General features: G+C 39.2%; 1 protein-coding gene across 4 annotated transcripts in view; it reads right to left on the bottom strand.

Moving 5' to 3' along the window:
• The window catches only part of b3gat1a (beta-1,3-glucuronyltransferase 1 (glucuronosyltransferase P) a), a 101,351-nt gene that overhangs the window by 41,206 nt on the left and 35,288 nt on the right, over positions 1 to 24,857 (bottom strand). For 3 of the 4 annotated variants that reach the window (XM_067389434.1, XM_067389436.1, XM_067389437.1), the window contains exon 2: positions 9,381 to 9,577. The gene's annotated coding sequence lies outside the window, so the exon portion shown is untranslated. Of the gene's footprint in view, positions 1 to 9,380; positions 9,583 to 24,857 lie in introns of those variants that run through there. The other variant, XM_067389435.1, reaches the window with a different exon arrangement.

Below are 24,857 nucleotides of genomic sequence, written 5' to 3'. Positions count from 1 at the left end.
GGGGGGTGAAAACATTTGGAATTTGAAGATCAAGGAATATTGTACTTAATTTGTCTTCCGGGAAACATGCAAGTATCTTCTGTTGCTTCCGAAGGGCAGTACTAAATGAAAAAAAAAAAAAAATATATATATATATAAGAAATAAGAAAAATTTGGACCTCTTCATACTGTTCAAATGTTTTCACTCCACAACTCTTAATGCATCATGTTTCCTTCTGGAGCATCAGTGAATGTTTGAACCTTTTTTAATAGTTGAGTTTGAGTCCCTCAGTTGTCCTCAGTGTGAAAAGATGGATCTCAAAATCATTCAGTCACTGTTACAAAGGGTTCAAATATGCAAAAGATGGTGGAAAACTGAAGAATCTGCAGGAGCTGGAGGATTTTTCTGAAGAACAGAGCTCAGTTTAACTGCTCAGGACAAACAAGAGACTCATGAACAACCATCACACAACAAAAAAAACAGTCATAGATCATCCAGGTAACCACACACAGTATGAAGAATCAGTGGTTCACAAACTTTTGAACTGGGTCATTTTAATAAATTCAGCAATTTGTTTGTCTTATGGATTATATGTAAACATCTTTTATGTAAAATATCTTACTCAGGACAGTACTAAATTAAAAATAACATGCATTTTGTATGATCTCTCTTATTTTGTTAAAATTTTGCACATTTTCACAGATTCTGCAAGTGGTTCACATACTTATTCTTGCAACTGTACTTATTACTTATACAATATTACAAGGGCCAGATCGCTGTTCTTGGATGAATGATGGATTTAATAATGACTCATTCATAAAGGCAGTGACTTGTTTTGTTCCTGAAAGAATCAGTGTTTTTTAACAAATCGTTGAGTGAATAATTCAATGACCCATTCATAAAGATAGTCTTAAAAATGGCTGATATGCTGTGCATTCTCAAGTTATACAGTGTCGTTCTAGAGGTTATGTCCTTGAACAAGGAAATGTAATATAGCCGACAATCCGTTTGACCTGATAGCATTTCTCTTCTCAGCTAACATTTTTCTGCCATTTTACAGACAGCAATACACTGAGTGCTTACTCCAAAGTCACATTTTAATGTACTCAGCGGCAGATTAATATGGCAGAAGGAAAGAACTGCTGACACACAGGGATGTTTGGTATCAGCAGCAGCAGAAGGTACGGTGTCGTTGCTTCAGAGCACAAGGAGTGACTTTGCAGAGAAACCTGACACCTGACTGGCTTCTTAACCCACTGTAGCAGCACTACCAGTGTCATCATGGCACCGAACAAGCAGAGAGTAAAGATAAGAGACAGGATACATAGCCGGAGTGAGGCAAAAATAGATACAAAGAAGAGGCGTAAAGAATAACTGGACACAAGTCTGTTTTGAGAGGGCTGCAAATTGCATAGTACTAATAATACAATTTAACAACATAAATCATCAGAGACATTTAGAAGCTTGTTCAGTAGATATATGTCACATTAATCATTTTCCTTGAGTAGGACTCAAAAATCTTGTTTTCTTGTCATTTTATCGATCATGATAGCAATTCTTATTTATAAGATCGAGCTTATGCTTTTTGCCCATATTTTTAGTGGCATTGGGAGAGTGTATTTAGGTCCTGTTGTTAATTTTTAAAAGTAATAATGTATCAAGTTAAAAGGTTCACTGTATCTGTTTCCTTCACCATTTTTAGCGCCCCCCCAAGCTGAATCTTCAGCGCCACAGCAAAATACCTTGCCTGATGTGTGAATGTGAATTTGCTGTCTATATTGAATAAGAAGTACCACGTGTTGCACATGTAATGGTTATAAACGTCTTTTGTCCTGTCCTCAGAAATGTCCTGTTTAATATGTTCATGTTTATTCTTAAGGATATCGTATCAGGAGTCTGCTTTGCTGAGCAAAGCTAGTGATGACGTATCTCTCTGTGCTGAGATGAGATGGATGTTTGCATGACCAGACAGTGTAAATCTGCCTTGAGGTTCTTGTAGAACTAAACAGCTTAAGTCCAGTGAAGCACACTCATTATGACAAACAAAGGCCCACACATCAAGGAATCAAACTAGTCTGCTATTCATATGGCTGCAGTAGTTCTTATACTACTGCCACCCACAAAGGCAAAGAGGTTAATACTTCTCTCACTTGTAATGCTGTCATTTCAGACTGTTTGATTTGGAAAAGGGATAAAATACATGAAACTGAGCTGAATTCATTCCCAAGAGCCAAAGGACAGATTGAATAGAAAAGATTGATTGCTCTTGTGCTGTGTGAGATTAAAATTCATCCCTGGCTTAGCAGTGTTCCATTTTCCAAAAGTTCCAATAAAAATTCCTTAAGCTCACACATGAATTAACATGTTACTGTTTCCGACTATTTGCAGAGCTACAGGGATGTTCTACAACACAGGGACTAGTTAACAATTAGCTACTTAAAGGTGCTAAAGAGGATCTTTTCGTCGAGTTTTTGAAATGAGCACATGCGTAAGAACAACCCCCCTCCTTCATTTCAAGGGAACGCCTCCCAAAACTCGTGCACGAGTATTGGAACACGTGTGTTTACCACCGGCATTCGCTGTGTCATGTTTGTGGATTCATTATGCCGGACTCACCGCAGGTAACTCATAATCTGCAGTTGTTACTCCTGTCTCCTGACAAAAACATTGCATGCAGCGCCTGTGGAGTGTGGAAAGTTAATGGAGAGCGCAGCCACGCTCGTCTCTCACAAGGAGCGTCACGGCAGTGATTGACAAGCCAGAGGGCCAATCGTTTATGCAATGATCGCGTAAACGATTGGCTGATGTTTTTAAGGCCCTACCTCGTGCACAGATGATTTATATTAATATTATTCCTTTCAGTGCACCTAATAAATAGTCTTTTATCAGTTAGTAAAGACAGTTTCAAGTAATATTGCAAAAATGTATAAAACAAAACACCCTCTTTAGCACCTTTAAAAGGATAGTTTGCCATTGAATGATATGAAGGCATTTTCATTTTTGGGTGAACTATCCCTTTAACAGAAGTTCGGGGCTATACACATTCATAAATCTTGCATACAGTGCAGATTTTGGGCATTATATAACTTGCATAACATGTGTTTTTATTTGTTTCTTTACTGTTGGAAAACAGAACTAGCATATCACATTAGGGAGGACCACTATCTTGTCCTGCCTCAGGGCTTCCAACTGTTAAAAAGTTGGGCATCCATCTTGCAAATCCCCACAGAGGATTGTGGAAATCTGGATTTATATTTTTCAGCAGCAAAGGTTCTCCTCCTCCCTCTGGTCCTCCCTGGGGCCCATCATACTGTTACAGAAGTTCTCCACCAGTGCTGTTTTTTCATAGCTTTTTGGAGTGTCTCCAATTCCCTTATTAAAGGAAATGCTAATTAGCATTCCTTGACGACACACTTTAAATTTGTTTCATGAACTCTTTAGGAGTCTCCTCCAGAAATTCTGAGCTGAAATTGGGAGAAAGAGTTAAAGGATCAGTTCACTTCAGAATTCAGATCTCCTGATAATTTACTCACCCCTATGTCATCCAAGATGTTTATGTCTTTCTTTCTTCAGTTGAAAAGAAATTAAGGTTTTTGAGGAAAACATTCCAGTATTTTTCTCCTATAGTGGGCAAGAGTTACCAACAGGGTTGAAGGTCCAAATATCAGTTTCAGTGCAGCTTCAAAGGGCTCTACATGATCCCAGAAGAGGATTAAGGGTCTTATTTAGCGAAACAATCAGTCATTTTCTAATATATATATATATATATATATATATATATATATATATATATATATATATATTTTTTTTTTTTTTTTTTTTTTTTTAAACCACAAATGCTCATCTTGCACTGCTCTGTGATGTGCCACACATTACGTAATCACATTGGAAGGGTCATGCGTGACCTAGGCAGAAGTTCCGCGGTAGGGTGAAAAACATCTAATTTTCTCCTCCAACTTCAAAATCATCCGACATCGTTGTTTTACCATTTTTATTTGTAAAGGACTTAGTCTTTGCACGTTCCCTTTGTAGACACTGGATCAGTACTTTCACCTACGTCATGCGTGACCTTTCCAACATGATTACATAATGCGTGGCGCATTGCAGAGCTAATGCAAGATGAGCATTTGCGGTTAAAAAGTATATAATTTATGTATATACATACAAGGATAATTTTGCTAGATAAGACCCTTATTCCTCGTCTGGGATCATGTAGAGCCCTTTGAAGCTGCACTGAAACTGCAATTTGGACCTTCAACCCCTTGAACCCCACTAGATGGAGAAAAATCCTGGAATGTTTTCCTCAAAAACCTTAATTTCTTTTCGACTGAAGAAAGAAAGACATGAACATCTTGGATGACATGGGGGTGAGTAAATTATCAGGAAATCTGAAGTGAACTAATCCTTTTAAAATACTAAAAAAAAAGCTAATAGTGAACTACCACATTCAACAGAGCATTATTTGTTCATGTGTAGTTATTTATTAATAACGGAACAGTATTCTAAAGTGCTACCCATTTTAGTATTTATATTTAGTATTACACCCATTAGCAATGTCTTTCACATTCATGTCCTCACCTCCCCTCTTCCCATTTATTTCTCCCATCTCACTTCACACACATTTATTGTGCATTAGTTTCTATGCATATACGATGTGTTGAGTTTTTGTTGCTATTTGCATAGCTTAGAAGCTGTGCGCAAACAGGCTAGGAGCATGTAAACGCCATATGGAAGCACTTGCGGTAAACACTACACACTAGAAATGCTCTACAGTGATGGGATTACTCTAAAGAGCAGAAAAATAGACATGGGGAAAAAAAAGAAAAAGATTAAGTGTGGATTTACTACACACTCTATGGCTCATTTACTTGCATTACTCGCAGCCATGCAAATGCTAAAATCATGTCACATAAACAAGCCACAATGCCATGGGTTTGTCTCAGCCTCTGTGTTGGACATTCATGGATTTAATTGTGAGTTTTACTCCAATGCGAACGCATCAGTCGCGCTCCCACACAGCTGTAAGTAGACTCTTTGGAGTATCGCAGCCCCTATAATTGAACACATGCAAGATATGTGGATTTTCTGATGATATCAGATCAGTCTCGGGCGCAAAGGTTACATCCTGTTTCAAATTTCCTATTGATTTCTTAATGAGCAGATAAAGAACAGTGTATTCATATATCTTATTCTGGGTTTACAAGGGAATGTTTTGCAGATGTATGCCATGTAGTAGAGTGTAGAGCACATATTTTTGTTCTTTATAAAACTTTGAGACTCCAGAAAGGGTTAAGAAATGAAATACTGTTCCAAATTGTGAGAGCATTTTAACATGCAAGACCACTGAGGCGCAAGGATGTCAAATCAAACGCTTCATTGTGTCTACAATACAGAAGCCTTCTGGAAAACAAGCTAATTTCTTCTCTTAACTTACTGCTCTGAGCATGGAAATTGATGGGCTTAAGTGTCTTCCCCTAGAAATATAAATTATCCATGTGTCAGGGGTTGCTAAGCTTCCTAGGCCTGCTCACATCTGCCTAACAGTGATAAAACTGTGGGGTTATAACATGGACAGGACACATGGACAGATCAAATAACTAAAATGAACCCTTTTCATGTCTTGTTCTTACTTACTTAAGGACAGAGTTTTTTGTTCAGTGAGCTCTTGTATAATCAGACAATATTAGCCCTGTGGGTAGGATGAATGGGCAGATGTCCTTCCATTTGTGCTGTGCTGATGGAGTCAAACTCAGAGCAAATCTATTTTATACAGTTTTAACTTACTGTCAGTTATTAATTGTATATTATATTCCATCACAGTTTGACTGTGATTATCAATCAGTCTTTCTGTCTATCTCTCTGTCTGTCTGTCTGTCTGTCTGTCTGTCTGTCTATCCATTGTCTGTCTGTCTGCATAAATTATAACATTACTTATTTGTATTGTTTGTTTGATCTCAGCCAGTTTCTAATAGACTTGTAATGACAATCATAAGGAACTTTTATTGTCTTTTGTAACTACTGTATCATAACTCATTTTTAAATACTTAAGAAGGTTAATTGATTGTCTTTACATCTAAAAAGCTAAGAAAGCAGTTTTATTGAGACTGTCCTCAAGCACGTTATTACGACCTATATTTACGTTTTAAAGTCATGCGCCCTCTAGTTGGCGTAAAAATAATGACAGTGTCGTGTTACGTCTGTTGTCATGAAATTATGTAAGACTGCCATTACCAGTCAAAATGTGTGTTCATTTAAATGCAATGTGTAGACTTTTTACACCATTTCTATTTCTATTTAGCAAAACTTTTTTTTTTTTTTTTTTATTAACGACTACACCCACCCCATCCCTAAACCTAACCTTAGTGATTTATAGTGCATATACTCTTTATGAGCACGTGTTCCCTGGGATCGAACCCACGATCGCATGATCTCATGATTGCATATTGTTATTGCAATGCTCTGCCAAGTGAGCTACGCGAAACCTGAAATATGACGCAGATAAAAGGGAACAATGCATTAAAATGAAAGTATCCTGTTGTTGATAGGGGCACCACTTTAGTAAACGCTCCTATGGGTCGTATTTCAGGAAAGTGACAAACGACCTATATGGTCGTATTGGTTGGAGAACATGTTGGTTTTATTATGTTTTAATGTAATTATAGATTGTTACATAGGCTGACCCTAATTAGCCATGCAATTTCAAAGTCATTTCTGTACATATGCATCTGCTAGTTTGTATCTATGGCAGATATTTTATGCTAGGCTTGCTGCGACAGTCTGTGTTAACGGTGTTATTGGTGTTCAGCTGTAACACTGTTTACATCACTTGCCCACCCCACCATCGCTTTAAATTTTTAATAGTAATAAAATCATTTAGACACTACAATTAAAAACTGAACGCATCTGCACAATTCAGCTTGAGCCGAACAAGAGTCGCTGCACAGATCAGCAGCAGGAGTCAGCTTTTACCTCACTTCACTTGACTGACAAGACGATGGCGGAAGATTTGGTTTCAAGTTGAAATGTAAAAGCGCCTATTTAAGCGAGTTTGTCATTGTACTGTTTTGTAATAATGAACTCACCATTCAAGCAATTGGCGCACCCGAATTGGCGCTAATTTGAAAGCAAAAGTAAAATGCACACGGCCGCACGGGCATTCAGTTCTTGTCCACTGCCGCGGAGCAGAGCATCTTAAGTTCATTCGTATGGAAATTGAACTTCCACAGGAATTAATTGAAAACCTTCCCTCTGTGCCACGCCAGTGGACATGCACTGTAAGCGATTTAAAAGCGATGTGGAAAAAGAGGGAAAAACTCCAACTCCCTGCCCACCCGCCCGCCCCGGTGATACCGGTATTACCGGTGTTGTCACACGTCGATTAAGTGGTGGGAAAATTTCCTCACTGTCACATCCCTATTTTATACACACTATATACCTACTGTTTATTGCTTTTATGCTTAGGTCTGGTATATGTGCTAGCAAACATGTTAAACTGTGATGACTTCTATAAGATATGGTTGGGTGGTATAGAGTGCAAAGATAGGGGGAGGGACAACAGCTGCCAGACCTCTGGTGTTAATTAACTTCAAGAACTGCTGATCAGCCCAGGTCTCTCTTGAGCTGCACTCTCTGTAGGAGCAGGATGTGCCACTGAAACACTGCTGTGCTGGAAAGGACAGACTTTCCATTCAATTCATCACATCCACAACCTCCTGGTGTGTTCAGACTGTGTTTGTGCACCTTTGTATTTTGGAGTGTGTTTGTGACAGCCATTGTGCTGCCTTATCTAAAGCTGCTAGACTCCTCTGACACTCATTTAGCAGTGTTCAGAGTCTGAGTAGACGGTGGAAGATACATGACGGCTGGACTCCCCGATTGATCCGAGACCTGCTGATTATCCATCAATCCTTTTAGTAAATGAGACTGTAAAGTACTCTGATTTACTTTGAGTTCAGGATTGTAGCTTTTCGCTTGTCAGGTGTTTACCAACTATATATGTCAGGGCAGTGTTACAAGGAAAATGTCAATTTCTTTCTTTATCTAAACTTACAATTCGATTTTTTGGGGGTGGAAACGAGCTTCCATACAAAACATCTTTACGTTTTTTATATTGTCTTTATATTTTAAATATATAAGTTATAATTACTTCCTACTATCATATAAATATATAGTTGACCTTTCGTTTCACTCAGAAAACAGAAGTAAATAATTAAATAATTAGTAAATTTACATTTTTTAATTAAAAATGTTTAATTAACATTTTAAAGTTTATCCCAGGGAAAGTAATGGAATTCTCAAGTGTTAATTTAATGCAGCATCAGAGTGACAAAATATACCAAAAAAGCCAAAATTGTTGAATTTGATAGGTAGAACAAGTTGATATTTTGATTTAAAAAAAAAAAATCTATTATTTGAAATAATGAGCATCAATGAATTGCACACAGTATGCCAAGGAACATCCATTAAAAAAGTAAATGTCTTTTTTTCCTCATCTTCTAACAGAAAAAATGACCCTAGCATGAAAGTACAGCTTGTGTCATCCAAAGCTGGACCCATGTTTTTAGTGTGTTCCTTAGTAGTACAAGATTTCTTTGTCTAGTCAGATGCGTGTGCTGGTTTCATCACTACAGTGCATTTCTAAATCAGGCAGCCCACTTCAACATATAGAAAAATCCATCATGGGAAGCGCATCCTCAGCCTCTCCAGCTCTCCCTGGTCTTCATCTCAGATTGCATTAATTCATTCTGGGTTCCAAATCATCTGCGGCTTTCACCTAACATGTTTTATTCCGCCCCTAGACCCAGATAGAGACTCTCCGGTAATAACAGGCCTAAGATATTTTACACCAGCAGTAAGATTGCTGAAATCAAATGATGTGTGATCTCCCCCTGAATCCATCAAGCCCATTCTCACACCCACAGTAAAACTTGAAATCTTCAGGGAGCTTGCAAACCTAGCAAACGCTGAAACTACACACAACCTTGTCGTACATTCATTTCAATTATTTATTGCGGTAGGTTGACAACCCATGCACCCGCTCACACAGACACTAACCGAATCCCTACCATGCCCGAGTCCCGCTCAAGGCATTTTGTGGCCAAAACAGTAGCATGACATCTCTGCCAATGCCCCAGTTTCCTCACGTCACATATAGCTGGTTTCAATTTAGTCTTGATCCCATTTCAGATGTAAGAACTCAAGGCAAGAAAGATCTGTTTTCATTCATTTCATTCTGTTATGCCGATAATTAAAGTAATGGCCAATAATGTTTGATGAAGCATTTCATTTGCTCTAATAAAGTCTTCCCTGCATTTTCTTTTCCACCAAGTAAGCACAAAAGCCCATAATGACTGTAATTGCACAGGCAGAGCTGAAGCTTGGAGCAGCTGAGGATACTCACAAGTAATAGTGTGCCCTTTCTCCCGCGGCCAAAGTGGACACTTCAGTAATCCCGAGACTCAATAATCCTCGCAGACCGGGGGGTCGAGAGTGTGGAAACGGAGGATGTGTTTCTCGGATTGCCAGGGGCCGTCAGGGGCTCTGAGAGGCAGCTGTTGGCATCCAGACCACGTGGGCAGTCACGTCCTCAGCAGGCGGCTGTGGAGACAAGAGGGGTCATCTGTGAGAGAGAGAATAGCTCATTCTCATTCTCATTCTCGGACAAAGGCGGGCATTGAGAGCCAGGGGACAAGGGGAGGGCAGGGTTGGAGTAGGCGTCATTCATTATTGTAGCTAATTTATGGTGGGAAATTACAATAAATATAAATGTGGACTGTAGGTTGTGTGTGTGTAATTCAAATCTGAATCTGTTTTGCAGGTAAAGAAATCAGCTCTGTTTATTTCAGGCAGTGTAATCAATATTGGGACGTGCTCATGAAGGCTATATTTTATACAGGAACATTTTATATAAGAAAAAATTATTTAACGTTTTCTTTCTTTTTTTTTTTTTTTTTGCTCTATTTCTTAATATGAACATCTTATTTGCAGAGAGTCCATTGCAAACCTGCAATGTTTAACCTCTGGCACAGGAAAAAAAGAAAAAAAATTGTTGTGGCCAGAAGTTTTCTAAAATACGGAAGAGGATTAGGGCCAAGCAATAATAAAAAAATAAAACCATCTCAAGATTAAAGTTGTTAAATTTCAAGAAAAAACTTGTTAAATTTCGAGAAAAAAGTCAAAATAAAATGTTGAGAATAAACTCATTAAATTACGAGAAAAAACTTGTTAAATTTCAAGAAAAAAGTCGAGATAAAATGTTGAGAATAAACTCATTAAATTATGAGAAAAAAGTCATTAAATTACGAGAAAAAAAGTCATTAAATTACGAGAAAAAAAATTTGTTCTCGTAATTTAACAACTTTTTTCTCATAATTTAATGAGTTTATTCTCAACATTTTATCTCGACTTTTTTCTCGAAATTTAATGACATTTTTCTCATAATTTAACGAATTTGTTCTCATAATTTAACAACTTTTTTCTCGAAATTTAACAAGTTTTTTTCTCAAAAATTTAACAACTTTAATCTCGAGATGATTTTATTTTTTATTATTGGTTGGTCCTAAATGCTCCGGTATACTTCAAACAAACTTCTTTTTCGTTCTTCGTTTAGGGGTAAAACGAAGTTCGAAATGTGTGGCCAGCGATATACTGTAAATGAACATCTGATGCCGCCCACACTGCTAGGATCAACGTTTAGATGAATATGTAAATATGTGCCGTGCACTTTCTTCTCAGTAACAAAATAAACACAACAAAAATGAGAAAACAGTAAGCATTTATTATAGAAAGCATAAGAAAAGCGTCTGATCATAACAGCATGGGAATGTTAGCACGAGCTCTGCAAAGTAGCACTCCAGTCACGTCACGTCTTCATATACCACTTTATTCAATGGATTGCTTAAAATCAAGCAGCTTTACAGTATCAAACATGAAAAACTGTGTTAGTGCCTCATTCTGAACAAACTCTACAGATCAAATGAGTCAGAGAGGCGTCCCACGCGAATGAAGGCGGAGCCTCAGCGCACACTTCCTGTTACGTTATCGTCACTGACCAATGGTAGTACGAAGGTGTTTTGGTGCTGGTACAAACTTTTCCTGAAAGTTCGCTTTGGCAAGCCGTTTCGAACTTCCAAAAAGAACACAAAAAGAACTTCGTTTTGGCCTGATTTTGTTTGAAATGACGTCATGTCAGTTCTTTCTTCGATTTCGTTTGAAGTATACTGGGGCCTTAATCCTATTCCATACAAAAACCTTCAGTTTTAGTACACACACACACACACACACACTTAAATCGCTTTGACACACACCATACATTATAAATAGGGTTTCCTCTAAAACCAGCTTCAAGGGAACCGAGTTTTGATTTAGATTTTTTCCACCTGCTGTTACCTGTACTCTTTGTTGGAGGCCGAATCCCTGCAAAAGTCTGAGATCTTATTTGATGCTGTCCACTTATATCCATTATTGATGAAGGCGAGATCTGTGATCAGTTAAGAAAGTTATGCTTCTGGCCTTGAGCTGTCTATTGATTCAGTGTAAGCAAATCATGTCTATCCACTGTTCAAAAGAGATTGAGTGGAATTAATTTCCTTTAACAGGTTATTGACGGGACCACAACAGAGGCATACAAGATATCACCATGATCCATTCTAATAATGGAAATTAAAACAAATTGAGATTCAGTAGTTTAGGCTGATATTCCTTGTTTTAATGTTTTTTTAAAACCCTATAAAAAGTTTATTTTGTGTTTATTGACTTTTATTCCATGTTTTTAAGCTTGAAGGCCATCTACTGTATGCTAGTAAACTCTAAAATGTTGCACCAGATATTTTTGTCCGATCAAATGCTCTCTAGAATAGACTGTACACTCAAAAAAAAAAAAGATTTTTTGATGCTGTTCAGTTTATTTAAACAATTTATTTTGATTCAACACCATTGTATCAGGTTTCTGGTTTAAATGTGATTGATTCATGTTAAACTGACTTTAAACGATTACTCTTTGACTTAACTTGATGTTTTCATATTGGAATAACATGTTTCAATCAAGTAAACCCAACCAGGACTCAATCAAACTTCCCATCATGCTTTGCAAAGGGGCTGAACTAGGAGTGTAAATGTTGAAATAAAGTGTTATTTTAAGCAGTTTTTAGGAAGATGAGAAAATGGAAAGACTTTTTAATGTTTACTATTATGTTGGTATTTAAACGTTTCTGTTAATTAATAGTTTTAGGGTTACCATTGTGGTGAATTGTTGCACTTGTGCTTGGGTTGAGAACTTGCTAACAAACTTTCAAATTACTTTAATAAGAAAGTAATCACTGTGGTAGTGCTCTGGGTTGCATTTCCCTAAAGCATTGTAAGCCTATGTTGATTGTAGAACCATTGCCACCAATGGAGTCATGATCAATGTAGGTGTGACGAGCAGGGCGGGCGAGAGCCGTGAGGGAACGGCGCGAGGCCGGTGACGCGAGTGATAATGAGCGTCACCTGCGAGGCGTGCCGGCCTCGAGTCTCTCACGGAGGAGCTCCGGAGGCATAAAAGGAGGAGCGACATCAGTGAAGGACGAGAGAGGACCAGGCCTGGACTTTATTTTATGTTTTATTATGTTTGTGTGGCCGGCAGACGTCCGCGAGGGTCTGCCTCCGGAGCTCCTCCGTGAGAGACTCGAGGCTGGCACGCCTCGCAGGTGACGCTCATTATCACTCGCGTCACCGGCCTCGCGCCGTTCCCTCACGGCTCTCGCCCGCCCTGCTCGTCACATACCCCCAACGCCCCTCGCAGGCCGGGGGGTACCTCCGAGACTGCGCTTTACTCCCCCCCGGGGCCTGTCTCGGCGGCCGCAGCACCTGGGGGTAAGGACAGACGAGACGAGAGAAAGGAGACGGAAGCAAGGGGAGCGACAGGACGAGAGAGGGGAGAGAGGAAAAAGAAAGAAAAAAAAAAATGCTGGGTCCGGCTCCCAGACACACTGCCGCTCGGTCCTCAGCCTGCCAAGAGGCTCTTCTTCGCGGTGCCATGCGGTGGCACTGGACGCTCGGTGGACGGCCCGATCCTCGACCGCCTCCTGGCGGCCGGCGATGGCTCCTCCGACTGAGGGCAGCCGGCAGCGAGTCCCCCGTCCCCTGCTCCTCCCCTTCATGGCGGACGGCAGCAGGCTCCGGCCCACGGCAGACGGCGGCGACTCCTCCGCTCCCTCCAGGTCCAGGACGGCAGCCACCCCACCTCGTCCCAGGAGCACGGCATCCGGGTCTCCGTCCCACCTTTCACAAGGCTCCAGCACCACCGCCTCGGGCAGCCTTTCGCGGTCTTCACTTCCGCGCTGCCCGAACTCCGCAGCACCGCGATCCCCCTCAGCAGCGAGGGCTCTCCGACAGCATGTCCCTCCTTCCTCCCGGGTTTCGGCACCAATGTAACAAGGTTAGTAGATGTGGGAAGAAGGAGGCGGGAACCGGCGAACATTCAACAAAACTTTAATATAAAATAAACAAACAAAACGAAAGTAAAGCCGGCAGACCCTCGCGGACGTCTGCCGGCCACACAAACATAATAAACCATAAAATAAAGTCCAGGCCTGGTCCTCTCTCATCCTTCACTGTAGTCACTCCTCCTTTTATGCTCCCAGAGCTCCTCCGTGAGAGACTCAAGGCCGGCACGCCTCGCAGGTGACGCTCATTATCACTCGCGTCACCGGCCTCGCGCCGTTCCCTCACGGCTCTCGCCCGCCCTGCTCGTCACAGTAGGTTTTACAAATTTTTTTGGTTAAGGCAATTTAGGATGAATCCAGTATCACATCTAGATTTCTAACACAGAACATCACAAAAGTTATATAAATCACAAAATCAAACAAGAAGAATTAACTTTAAAAATCAATGTATATGAAATTATTTATTTATTTTCCAAAACATTGCAAATTAGTTGGGCTGACTGTGCCCAACCATAGTAAATAAGTTGAATCAACCTTAATAAATTAAGTTGACCCAACGTAAGTACATTAAATTGGAATAACAGAATTGCATAATGCTGAAATAAAGCAACTTAATCATGTGGAAATCCTTTCCATGATTTTTTTATGTTCGTTCAAAGAGTTATTTTTTTGAGTGTAGCAATAAGCAAAAGAGCAGTTTGGTTTTGTTCCAGAACTTAGTGAGCGGTCTAGGTATGTGAATTTATCCATGTGAATTTTTGAAGCATCAAAGTGGTAGTTGCGTAGCTGTCAATGGAGGGACAGAAAGCTCTCAGATTTTATCAAAAAGATCTTCATTGGTGTTCCAAAGATGAATGAAAGTCTTACAGGTTTGGAACTACAAGAGGGTGAGTAATTAATGACAGAAGGTTTAATTTTGGGTGAACTATCCCTTTAATGAACATGCACACAATACTGCAAGTCCACGTGAAGTGTGCCATTTGGGACAGGGCCATAGGCTTCCACAATGCATTGTGACAAGCTCAAAAAAATTAAGATGGCAGATGAACAAATTTAAATATACAGAAATCATTCATTATTAACATGTCTCCAAACACCCTAAATGTACAGTGAGTCCACAAAGAACTGAGAAGTTTATGTAGCAGCTCATCCCAGAGGACTGTTAAACCAGTGTCCTGAGAATCACTTCATGTGCACTCATGTGCTGACAGTGAGAGATGTACAACTGGTTGTGACCTGTGACAGATGAGGGGATTAGTATTGATCAAGTGTGCAAGCCCACAGACACGGGGGATGAAGCAACAGTCCATTGCTTTCTGTTGCAGTGTATTCATACAGCCCCCCACTCCACCCTGCCGTCAGCGCTACTTACCACATCAACCGCACCATAAATCCAGTGGGAAAAGGGCTTGACATTGTGTTTGTCGGCAAGAAATGTCAACCTTAATATCTCAATGAAGCTCTATTGCTCTTGGACCACTGCACACATCTGCATGAAATGTACAGGCCTTATACAGTCTCCATGGAAACTATAGCTATGCCTGGTATAGAGGGTATGTAGGGGATCCCTGATGTCTAGGGAGAGGGAAAGAAATGATACTTTGGGAGAAAACAATCAAATCGCTACTTCCTGTTCAAGACTCCCAAGATTTGAATATATGTCAGTGTATGATTCATAGTGTAATTCTAAATAAATATTCGAAATGTTGCAGTTAAACACTGCAGATCCAGTCTGTCATTAAGTTCCATTACATTGGGTCAATTAACTCACGATGGTTCCTTCAAACATTTCTGTCGACAGAGACGTTGAGAATGCTGATGTCAAAATTGCATGTTGCACATGTTTTACACTGTAGGCGGAAAATGCAAGAACGCAGTACAGACAATAGAGAGTCTGCTGAATGTTTGATGTGCACGGTAAACTGATGCTGTTGATAATGGCTGGGTCCAGGTTTGCAAGAAGACATCTGTCATTTACTGGAAAATTGGTGGGTTTTGTAAAGAAAGAGAATTCATCCTCCATCGTAGTCTCATGTTATGATTAATTCAGGCAAACCCACACGAAGTAAATGCTTCTTTATTCTGTAGTCAGTAGCCCGCATCAATAATTCACTTCTGGCCAAGTTCTGAACTTGTCTCAATAAAGTTTTGGAAGTGACTTTAGGAAAAAATGTGAAACTCAAGCAAAAAATTTGAAACTCATGCCATAAAACCTCTCAGTGATACTTGAAGCTTTGTAACTAATCACTCGTTTTAAAAACGTTTTAAAGGTTTTAATATAATCAAATATAAACAATTGTTAACTAAGTTATTACAAAATTTCAAATAATGTCAAAATTTTCATCAACTTCTTAATCATTAAAGAATCCTGAAAAAAAATATCTGATTCCACAACAATAATAAGCACTGTTTCAACTGTTTTCAATATGGAATATAAGAAATGTTTCTTGAGCAGCAAATCAGCATATTAGAATGATTTTTGAAGGATCATGTGACACTGAAGACTGGAGTAATTCAACTTTGATCACAGGAATAAATTACATTTTAAAGTATATTCAAATTGAAAATTATTATTTTAAATTGTAATAATATTTCACAGCATTACTTTACTGTATTTTTGATCAATTAAATGCAGCCCTACGAACCCCATATATTATATTATATTATATTATATTATATTATATTATATTATATTATATTATATTATATTATATTATATTATATTATATTATATTATTTAAGAACAGCAAAAGCTAATGATAATGATTTATGGCTGTAAAGTATCTGTATGGTACACTGTCAGTTGTGTACAAGAAATAATGTCATGTCAGACTGCATATATAGGAACTTTACAGGAATAAGAAACAAATTGTTAAAGGTGCCCTAGAATGCTTTTTCACAAGATGTAATATATGTATGTAATATGGTGTTCACTGAATGTGTCTGTGAAGTTTCAGCTCAATTGTTTTTTTTTTTTAATTAATTTTTGTAACTGCCTATTTTGGGGCATCATTAAATATGCGCCGATTCAGGCTGCTTCTCCTTTAAATGCTCGCGCTCCCCGCCCCCGAGCTTGTGACTCGAATACATTGCAAACGATAGTAACTTTAACCACATTTAACAGTACATTAGCAACATGCTAACGAAACATTTAGAAAGACAATTTACAAATATCACTAAAAATGTCATGGATCATGTCAGTTATTATTGCTCCATCTGCCATTTTTCGCTGTTGTTCTTGCTTGCTTACCTAGTCTGATGATTCAGCTGTTCACAGATCCAGACGTTAATACTGGCTGCCCTTGTCTAATGCCTTGAACATGAGCTGGCATATGCAAATATTGGGGGCGTACATATTAATGATCCCGACTGTTATGTAACAGTCTGTGTTATGTTGAGATTCGCCTGTTCTTCGGAGGTCTTTTAAACAAATAAGATTTACATAAGAAGGAGGAAACAATGGTTTTTGAGACTCACTGTATGTCATTTCCATGTACTGAACTCTTGTTATTCAACTATGTCGAGGTAAATTCAATTTTTGATTCTATGGCACCTTTAAAAAATAGTTTCAAAGACAGATTTATGATGCCTTATTTGCTGCATTTCTTCCATCATGAGCATCTGAGCAAATTGTGGAATCTGTGAATAATAACTGTGATACTCATCATTTAATAAAATTTTTAGATGTCAGTTAATGTAGTTTGTGTTAAATTAATAGGAATGATACACTTATCCATTTCGAAAGAAAGCAGCACATTTAGCGTGTTGAATAGCATAGGACTGGTTTAAACTAGTTTCAAAATGTCGCTCTGCTTTGTTCCAGAGTTGCGAGGACAAAAAGCATCCTTGCGTCCTCTGCTCATTTATTTTGGTTCTCCTTCCGGGTCCTCCAAGCTTCTGGGAGCGATTGGCTACATCATTGAATCTAAACTGATAGTACTGTTAGTATTCTTCACAAAGCTACGAAACAGTGGAATGAAGTGGACAACTACCCAAAAGGACTCTCAAGCACCCCTGTTGCTCACATAAGTATCTTTTGTTTTGAGATAATATTTGATTGCTCAAAGGCCGAGGAGCTTTCACCTTATGAACTGTATGAAATTGAAACATCGTAGACGTGTGATTGAATACTTGATGTTGTTGAATACCTGAGCAAGTATCCTTAGATAGCTTCACCACTAGATTCAAGAGGTCCGACTGGTAATACAAATGCTAAAATGTCTCTGACACACCGTCTTGTGTTGTTTCCACTGCGTATGACCTAACCCTGCAGCGAGGGGGCCTAGCCCAAAGCTGAAACTTTCTCTTTGCTTCCTTTGAAGGGAACCCCCTTTGAAACATCTTGGGGAAAAAAGAGAGGTCTTCTAAAGCCTGCCGGCTGCAAGCATGCTGATAACAGCTCTATCTGGATATAAGCAGTATCCTTGGTCAGGTAATGAGTTCTGGCACACCTGTGACTAAACTGCACTCACTCGTCTGGTATGAGGGTTTCCACAGGAATGGCTCACGTTAAGCCAGTGGAATAGAACGGGTGCATTCGTCCTGTGTAAACAGATATGCCGATCCATGCGGGATACTAGCCAGGTAATGAAGGTGGACAAGAATAGCAGGTTATCACCAAAACCTTCTCTAAAGGACTTTTAGAAGGACAGTCTAATCTAAGCCTATATGTAGAAATTACTGCAAAGCCTCGCAACTGAAGAAGGTGACCTTTTTGATAATAGATCAAGCTGTATTAATTCACCATTTACCATCCACCATTTCTTAAAAAAAAAAAAAAATTATAATAATAATAAAAAAATGCATGAGGTTGAGTAAATGATGATAAAATTTTCTTTTGTGTGTGTAAACTAAATGACAATGAGAAATGTTGCCTTGAAATATTTAATTTTATTTATATTTTATTTTGTTTAAATTAAAGGGATAGTTCAACTAAAAATGAAAATTATCCAGTAATTTACTCACCCTCAAGCCATCCTAGGTGTATATGACTTTCTTCTTGCAGATTAACACAATCTGAGTCATATTAAAAAAATATCCTACTCTACCAAGCTTTATAATGGCAGTGGTACCTTTGATTTTGAAGCCCAAAAAAGCACATCCATAAATCATAAAAGTAGTCCATACAACTCCAGGGGTTTAAAATAAAGGTCTTCTGAAGCGAAGTGATGCATTTTTATAAGAAAATATCCATATTTACAACTTTATAAACTGTAATCACTGGCTTCCGGTAAAAGGCGTCCCGTTGTTCATGAGAGAGTGGATTTCCGGTGGAAGGGTGATCTCTGACTCGACGTATGACGTAGATCCTCTTCTCTTTGAAATCGTCTGACATTTTTCTTTAAAACTTCTTGTTTTAGACTTCTATTTCGTGACCGCCATTTTGTTTTGCTCTATCCTCTTTGCTTCCATGTTCGTCACTTCTCACCTGAGTTTACGCTACACCTTTGTCATACAACCTATGTCGGGTCAGAGGTCACTCTTCTGTCGAAACTCAACTCTCTTGTGAATGCGTGGATGGCTGTTACCAGAAGCTAGTGATTACAGTTTATAAAGTTATAAATATGGATATTTTTCTTTCAAAAATGCATTGTTTCATTTCAGAAGGCCTTTATTAACCCCTGGAGTCGTATGGATTACTTTTATGATGGATGGATGTGCTTTTTTGGGCGTCAAAATGTAAGTTACTATTCACTCCCATTATAAACCTTGAAAGAGCCAGGATATTTTTAATATAACTCTGATTGTGTTTGGCTGAAAGAAGAAAATCATGTACACCTAGTATGGCTTGAGTGTGAGTAAATTATGGGATAATTTTCATTTTTGAGGTAAAACGAACCCTGTAATGTTTATTTCAGGTATTTGCATTTAGTATGGTTTGGTTTTAGTTAACGATAATAACCCTGAAAAGGAGCATATGAGATTACTGGTGTCTTTTCTCAGGATAAACATCTCAATTTGATCTCCAACGCTGTCTAGAAGAAACAATTCAGACAATCTCAGGTGTGATTTTTCTTTCCTATACATTCTATCTTGCGGTTTTCTGTTTTTGGAAGGATAATAGTGTCTAGCAGCCTTTAAGGCACTATTTAAAGTAACATCCTTCAAAGTCGACTACAGCACTTCCTCACTAAGAAGTGCACATCAAAGAGAGATATTGTTGCAGTCTGTGCAACAGACAGGAAGAGTCCAGAACTCTCCAGCGCTTCCCTAGCTGTCACTCAGCTCTCCCAGTCACATTAATGGCAGCAAGAATTCAATTAATCCCAGGAAAAGGGGAGCACAGGTTCATTTTCTGCCCTGGCTGAAGTTGCTTACAGCAGCTCTGTTTACCTTCTGTTGTCTCTCTCCTTGTGTTCCGCCTCGGGCTCTACACTGCCTGAATACTGAATGCACCTGCTGAAAAATCCAGCATAAACCACCATGAATTCTGTGTTGGTCCAGGCTGGTTTATGCTGGTTAGAGCTGGCATAGATTCCGTGCCCAATCTCAGAAGTACCCAAAACAGTGCCCTGCTTAGATTCAATTTTTAATGAGAGGCAACTGAGTAGAGACTGGTAGCAAATGATGCTGTAAAAATACCTTAACACAGTTAGGGCACAAAATATATATGCTAATGCATGAAAAAGAATTGGGTTTGCTGCTCCCCTTACTTATGAAGTACTTCATACTTTATGTAAACTTTTAAAATAGCCTGGATTTGCACGTACAAACAAACTCAGAGCAGAAAAAATAGATAAGGGTGGTTATTCCACCACATGAACACCTACACTCACCTCTCTCCCACTGAACATGCTCTAGATTCCACAAATGGAATGAAAGTTGTCTCTTGTGTACCAACTTGACACCCTATAATGTTAAGTAGCTGAATATTGTCAAGTATATTCATTTATATAGTACCAGATTAATGTATTTAAGTATATATATATATATATATATATATATATATATATATATATATATATATATATATATATATATATATATATAATACACACAGTGGGTATGGAAAGTACCCATTTTTCACTCTTTGTTATATTTGCTAAAATCATTTAAGTTCATTTTTTCCCTCATTAATGTACACACAGCACCCCATATTGACAGAAAAACAAAGAATTGTTGACATTTTTGCAGATTTATTAAAAAAGAAAAACTGAAATATCACATGGTCCTAAGTATTCAGACCCTTTGCTGTGACACTCATATATTTAACTCAGGTGCTGTCCATTTCTTTTGATCATCCTTGAGATGGTTCTACACCTTCATTTGAGTCCAGCTGTGTTTGATTATACTGATTGGACATGATTAAGAAAGCCACACACCTGTCTATATAAGACCTTACAGCTCACAGTGCATGTGAGAGCAAATGAGAATCATGAGGTCAAAGGAACTGCCTGAAGAGCTCAGAGACAGAATTGTGGCAAGGCACAGATCTGGCCAGGGTTACAAAAACATTTCTGCTGCACTTAAGGTTCCTAAGAGCACAGTGGCCTCCATAATCCTTAAATGGAAGATGTTTGGGATGACCAGAACCCTTCCTAGAGCTGGCCGTCCTTGCAAACTGAGCTATCGGGGGAGAAGAGCCTTGGTGAGAGAGGTAAAGAAGAACCCAAAGATCACTGTGGCTGAGCTCCAGAGATGCAGTCGGGAGATGGGAGAAAGTTGTAGAAAGTCAACCATCACTGCAGCCCTCCACCAGTTGGGGCTTTATGGCAGAGTGGCCTCTCCTCAGTGCAAGACACATGAAAGCCCGCATGGAGTTTGCTAAAAAACACCTGAAGGACTCCAAGATGGTGAGAAATAAGATTCTCTGGTCTGATGAGACCAAGATAGAACCTTTTGGCCTTAATTCTAAGCGGTATGTGTGGAGAAAACCAGGCACTGCTCATCACCTGTCCAATACAGTCCCAACAGTGAAGCATGGTGGTGGCAGCATCATGCTGTGGGGGTGTTTTTCAGCTGCAGGGACAGGACAACTGTTTGCAATCGAGGGAAAGATAAATGCGGCCAAGTACAGGGATATCCTGGATGAAAACCTTCTCCAGAGTGCTCAGGACCTCAGACTGGGCCGAAGGTTTACCTTCCAACAAGACAATGACCCTAAGCACACAGCTGAAATAATGAAGGAGTGGCTTCACAACAACTCTGTGACTGTTCTTGAATGGCCCAGCCAGAGCCCTGACTTAAACCCAATTGAGCATCTCTGGAGAGACCTAAAAATGGCTGTCCACCAACGTTGACCATCCAACCTGAAAGAACTGGAGAGGATCTGCAAGGAGGAATGGCAGAGTATCCCCAAATCCAGGTGTGAAAAACTTGTTGCATCTTTCCCAAAAAGACTCATGGCTGTATTAGATCAAAAGGGTGCTTCTACTAAATACTGAGCAAAGGGTCTGAATACTTAGGACCATGTGATATTTCAGTTTTTCTTTTTTAATGAATCTGCAAAAATGTCAACAATTCTGTGTTTTTCTGTCAATATGGGGTGCTGTGTGTACATTAATGAGGAAAAAAAAATGAACTTAAATGATTTTAGCAAATGGTTGCAATATAACAAAGAATTGAAAAAATTTAAGGGAGTATATATATATAGTACCAGGTTAATGTATTTAAGTGTTATGCTTATTATATATATATATATATATATATATATATATATATATATATATATATATATATATATATATATATATATATATATATAATAAGCATAACACTTAAATACATTAACCTGGTACTATATAAATTAATTAACCTGGTATTGGTAATGGTACACTATATATTTAGCTGAACTTTTTTGTTTTGTTTTTATGTTTTATGTTTTATATACACCGATCAGGCATAACATTATGAGCACTGACAGGTGAAGTGAATCACACTGATTATCTGTTCATCGTGGCACCTGTTAGTGGGGGGGATATAATAGGCAGCCAGTGAACATTTTGTCCTCAAAGAAAAATGGGCAAGCGTAAAGGATTTGAGTGAGTTTGACAAGGACCAAATTGTGATGGCTAGATGACTGGGTCAGAGCATCTCCAAAACTGCAGCTCTTGTGGGGTGTTCCCGGTCTGCAGTGGTCAGGATCTATCAAAAGTGCTCCAAGCAAGGAACAGTGGTCATGGGCGGCCAAGGCAAATTGATGCACGTGGGGAGCGAAGGCTGGGCCGTGTGGTCCGATCCAACAGACGAGCTGCTGTAGCTCAAATTGCTCAAGAAGTTAATACTGGTTCTGATAGAAAGGTGTCAGAATACACAGTGCATCACAGTTTGTTGGATATGGGGCTGCATCACAAAAATATTTGGTAAACATTTTCAGTATACCGTCAAATCGGTAGAGAGAATCGGTAGTTAACGTCGAGATATACTAAGATAGAAGAACATAATGATTTCATATACAGTACCATTAAACACATATTCCAGTCATGTATAACAGTGAAAATCTGACCTCTTCAGGCAACATGACATGACCTCATGTATTTACATATTACGCATTGTGGTTATAAGGTGACATCCTGCAAATAAGTGCTACTATTGGAGCAGTCAAGCAAACAATGAGAAATCCCATTTGCATGCTCCAGCAATTGAATTGAATGAGGATGGAAATTGCGTGTGGCTCCCTGAGCGACCTGACTGGATGGTTAAAGAGGTGGTGTTCATTCTGCAGGGAGCGAAAATCACTTTGCCTGCCACTGTCTGCATGTCAGTGTAATTACAACCACAGGGGGACAAGGGGAGGGCCGTGATACCCAGTTGATTATGGCCTTAATAATATGCTGGAAATGAGAAGCGTTTCACTGGGTCTCTTGTGTGTCCGAACTGGAGCAGTAATGTATGTATATTTTTGCATTTGTCTTGTGAGATGGATTGGGAGCTCTACATACTGATTTCCAGACTGCACGTCCACAAAAAACAAAGGAACAAATCATTCGTTTGGCTAATTCATAACACTAACTTTGGCTTAAAATATGCACCCGAAGGCTTCGAAATTGATCCAAGTCCAAAATTGCACCTGTGGAAATTCAGTTTCTCTCCAACTCCACTCATTCCTTCTCGCTCTCTCAGAATTTCAATGCATTTTTCAAGCTGTCTATCCTACCATCTTCCAAAAGAGGCATCTGGGGGCCAATCGCATTCAGCCACAGTCCTCCTCTGCGCTGCCAAGCTTTTTGCTGAAATTACCGTTGAAGTTTTTTTTTCACTCTGTAGCCATTGGATGAGTGGCAGCTCTCTACATTTCAAGCAAAGCCCACATGATCAGACACCAACAAGTTTGCGTGTGCGAGAGAGATAAAGCCAGAGTGAAAGCGAGTGAGAGAGGAGGAGGCACGTCTCGTCTCATGTTTAACACTAAATGAGATTGCCTGCATCTTCTCCCTGAAGAACCCTGGGAAATAAGACCGTCCCTGCCACTTTGTTCTTTTCTTCTCGCCTCTGTGATGTTCCACTTCTGCAGTCTGCAGAGAGGCGCTTTCTGACAGCCGAGAAGGTTTCGGTTTTGTGCCATTGGGCACTTCCATAATTGTATATGTTTGAAACGAGCACCAGTACATTGTGCGAGTCGCTGCGTTGTGCATTATACTCTCCCAACCTAAGAAAGTATGGCTCTGATCTTTACAAGGCACCCATCCGTCAGGGCACTTCATGTTCTGAAGTCTAAAATGAAAGCAGTTCTCTCTCCTGAGAGATGTTACAGAGTCCCTCAGATTAAGTGTTTCACTCTTGTTAACTAGGTTGTATTACTCTGCTAAAGGCGATCTTTCTCTCTCTTTCTGTGATCATGTATTCATGTGTATTCTCCCACATGTTTATTTTACAGACGTACTCTCATCCACCGACTGATTTTCTTTATTCAGATTTCACATCAGGTCCATGCTGTTTGTCTGCTAAAAATGCTAGCCTTTGGATGGCAAAGATCATTCCAACAAAAATGGTGTAATTCTCCTAACAGAAATATAAAAATATTAATAATGAAACAAGTTCAGACCAGGAGGTCAAGGTTAGTATGGTTAGCTCACTGATGTCTATAATACCTGTAGAAAGCTATCCCTTATTTCTGTATCCAAATACATTTCAAATCCAAACTTATTTCCGATTTTACTTGTCATGTGAGGAGAGATGACTGACAAGACGATGGCTGAGGACTTGGTTCGCAAAAGATCCTGAGTGTCATTGACAAATATCTTTTAAAATGTGTGGTCAGCACTGCCGCTTGATCGTGAAAGTAAAAAGCGGTTAAGCGTTCAAAAGCGAGTTTGACTACAAAATATATACAATATACTGTACGAACCCTGGTGTTATCGGTAATGCTGGTGTTGTTGCAAGTTTATTGGTGTGAAAAGAGTAGTCCGAATTCACAGTATTCATAAAAAGACCAGATGACCTACTAATTCTGGCAAGATTCTGAAGTGCATGTCCATTGGTCCCATGAAGCCATGGGAGAGAATTTGTGAATG

This window comes from Chanodichthys erythropterus, chromosome 7, assembly GCF_024489055.1.
Source record: "Chanodichthys erythropterus isolate Z2021 chromosome 7, ASM2448905v1, whole genome shotgun sequence".
Taxonomy (NCBI): domain Eukaryota; kingdom Metazoa; phylum Chordata; class Actinopteri; order Cypriniformes; family Xenocyprididae; genus Chanodichthys; species Chanodichthys erythropterus.
This window is presented reverse-complemented; position numbering and strand designations above follow the sequence as displayed.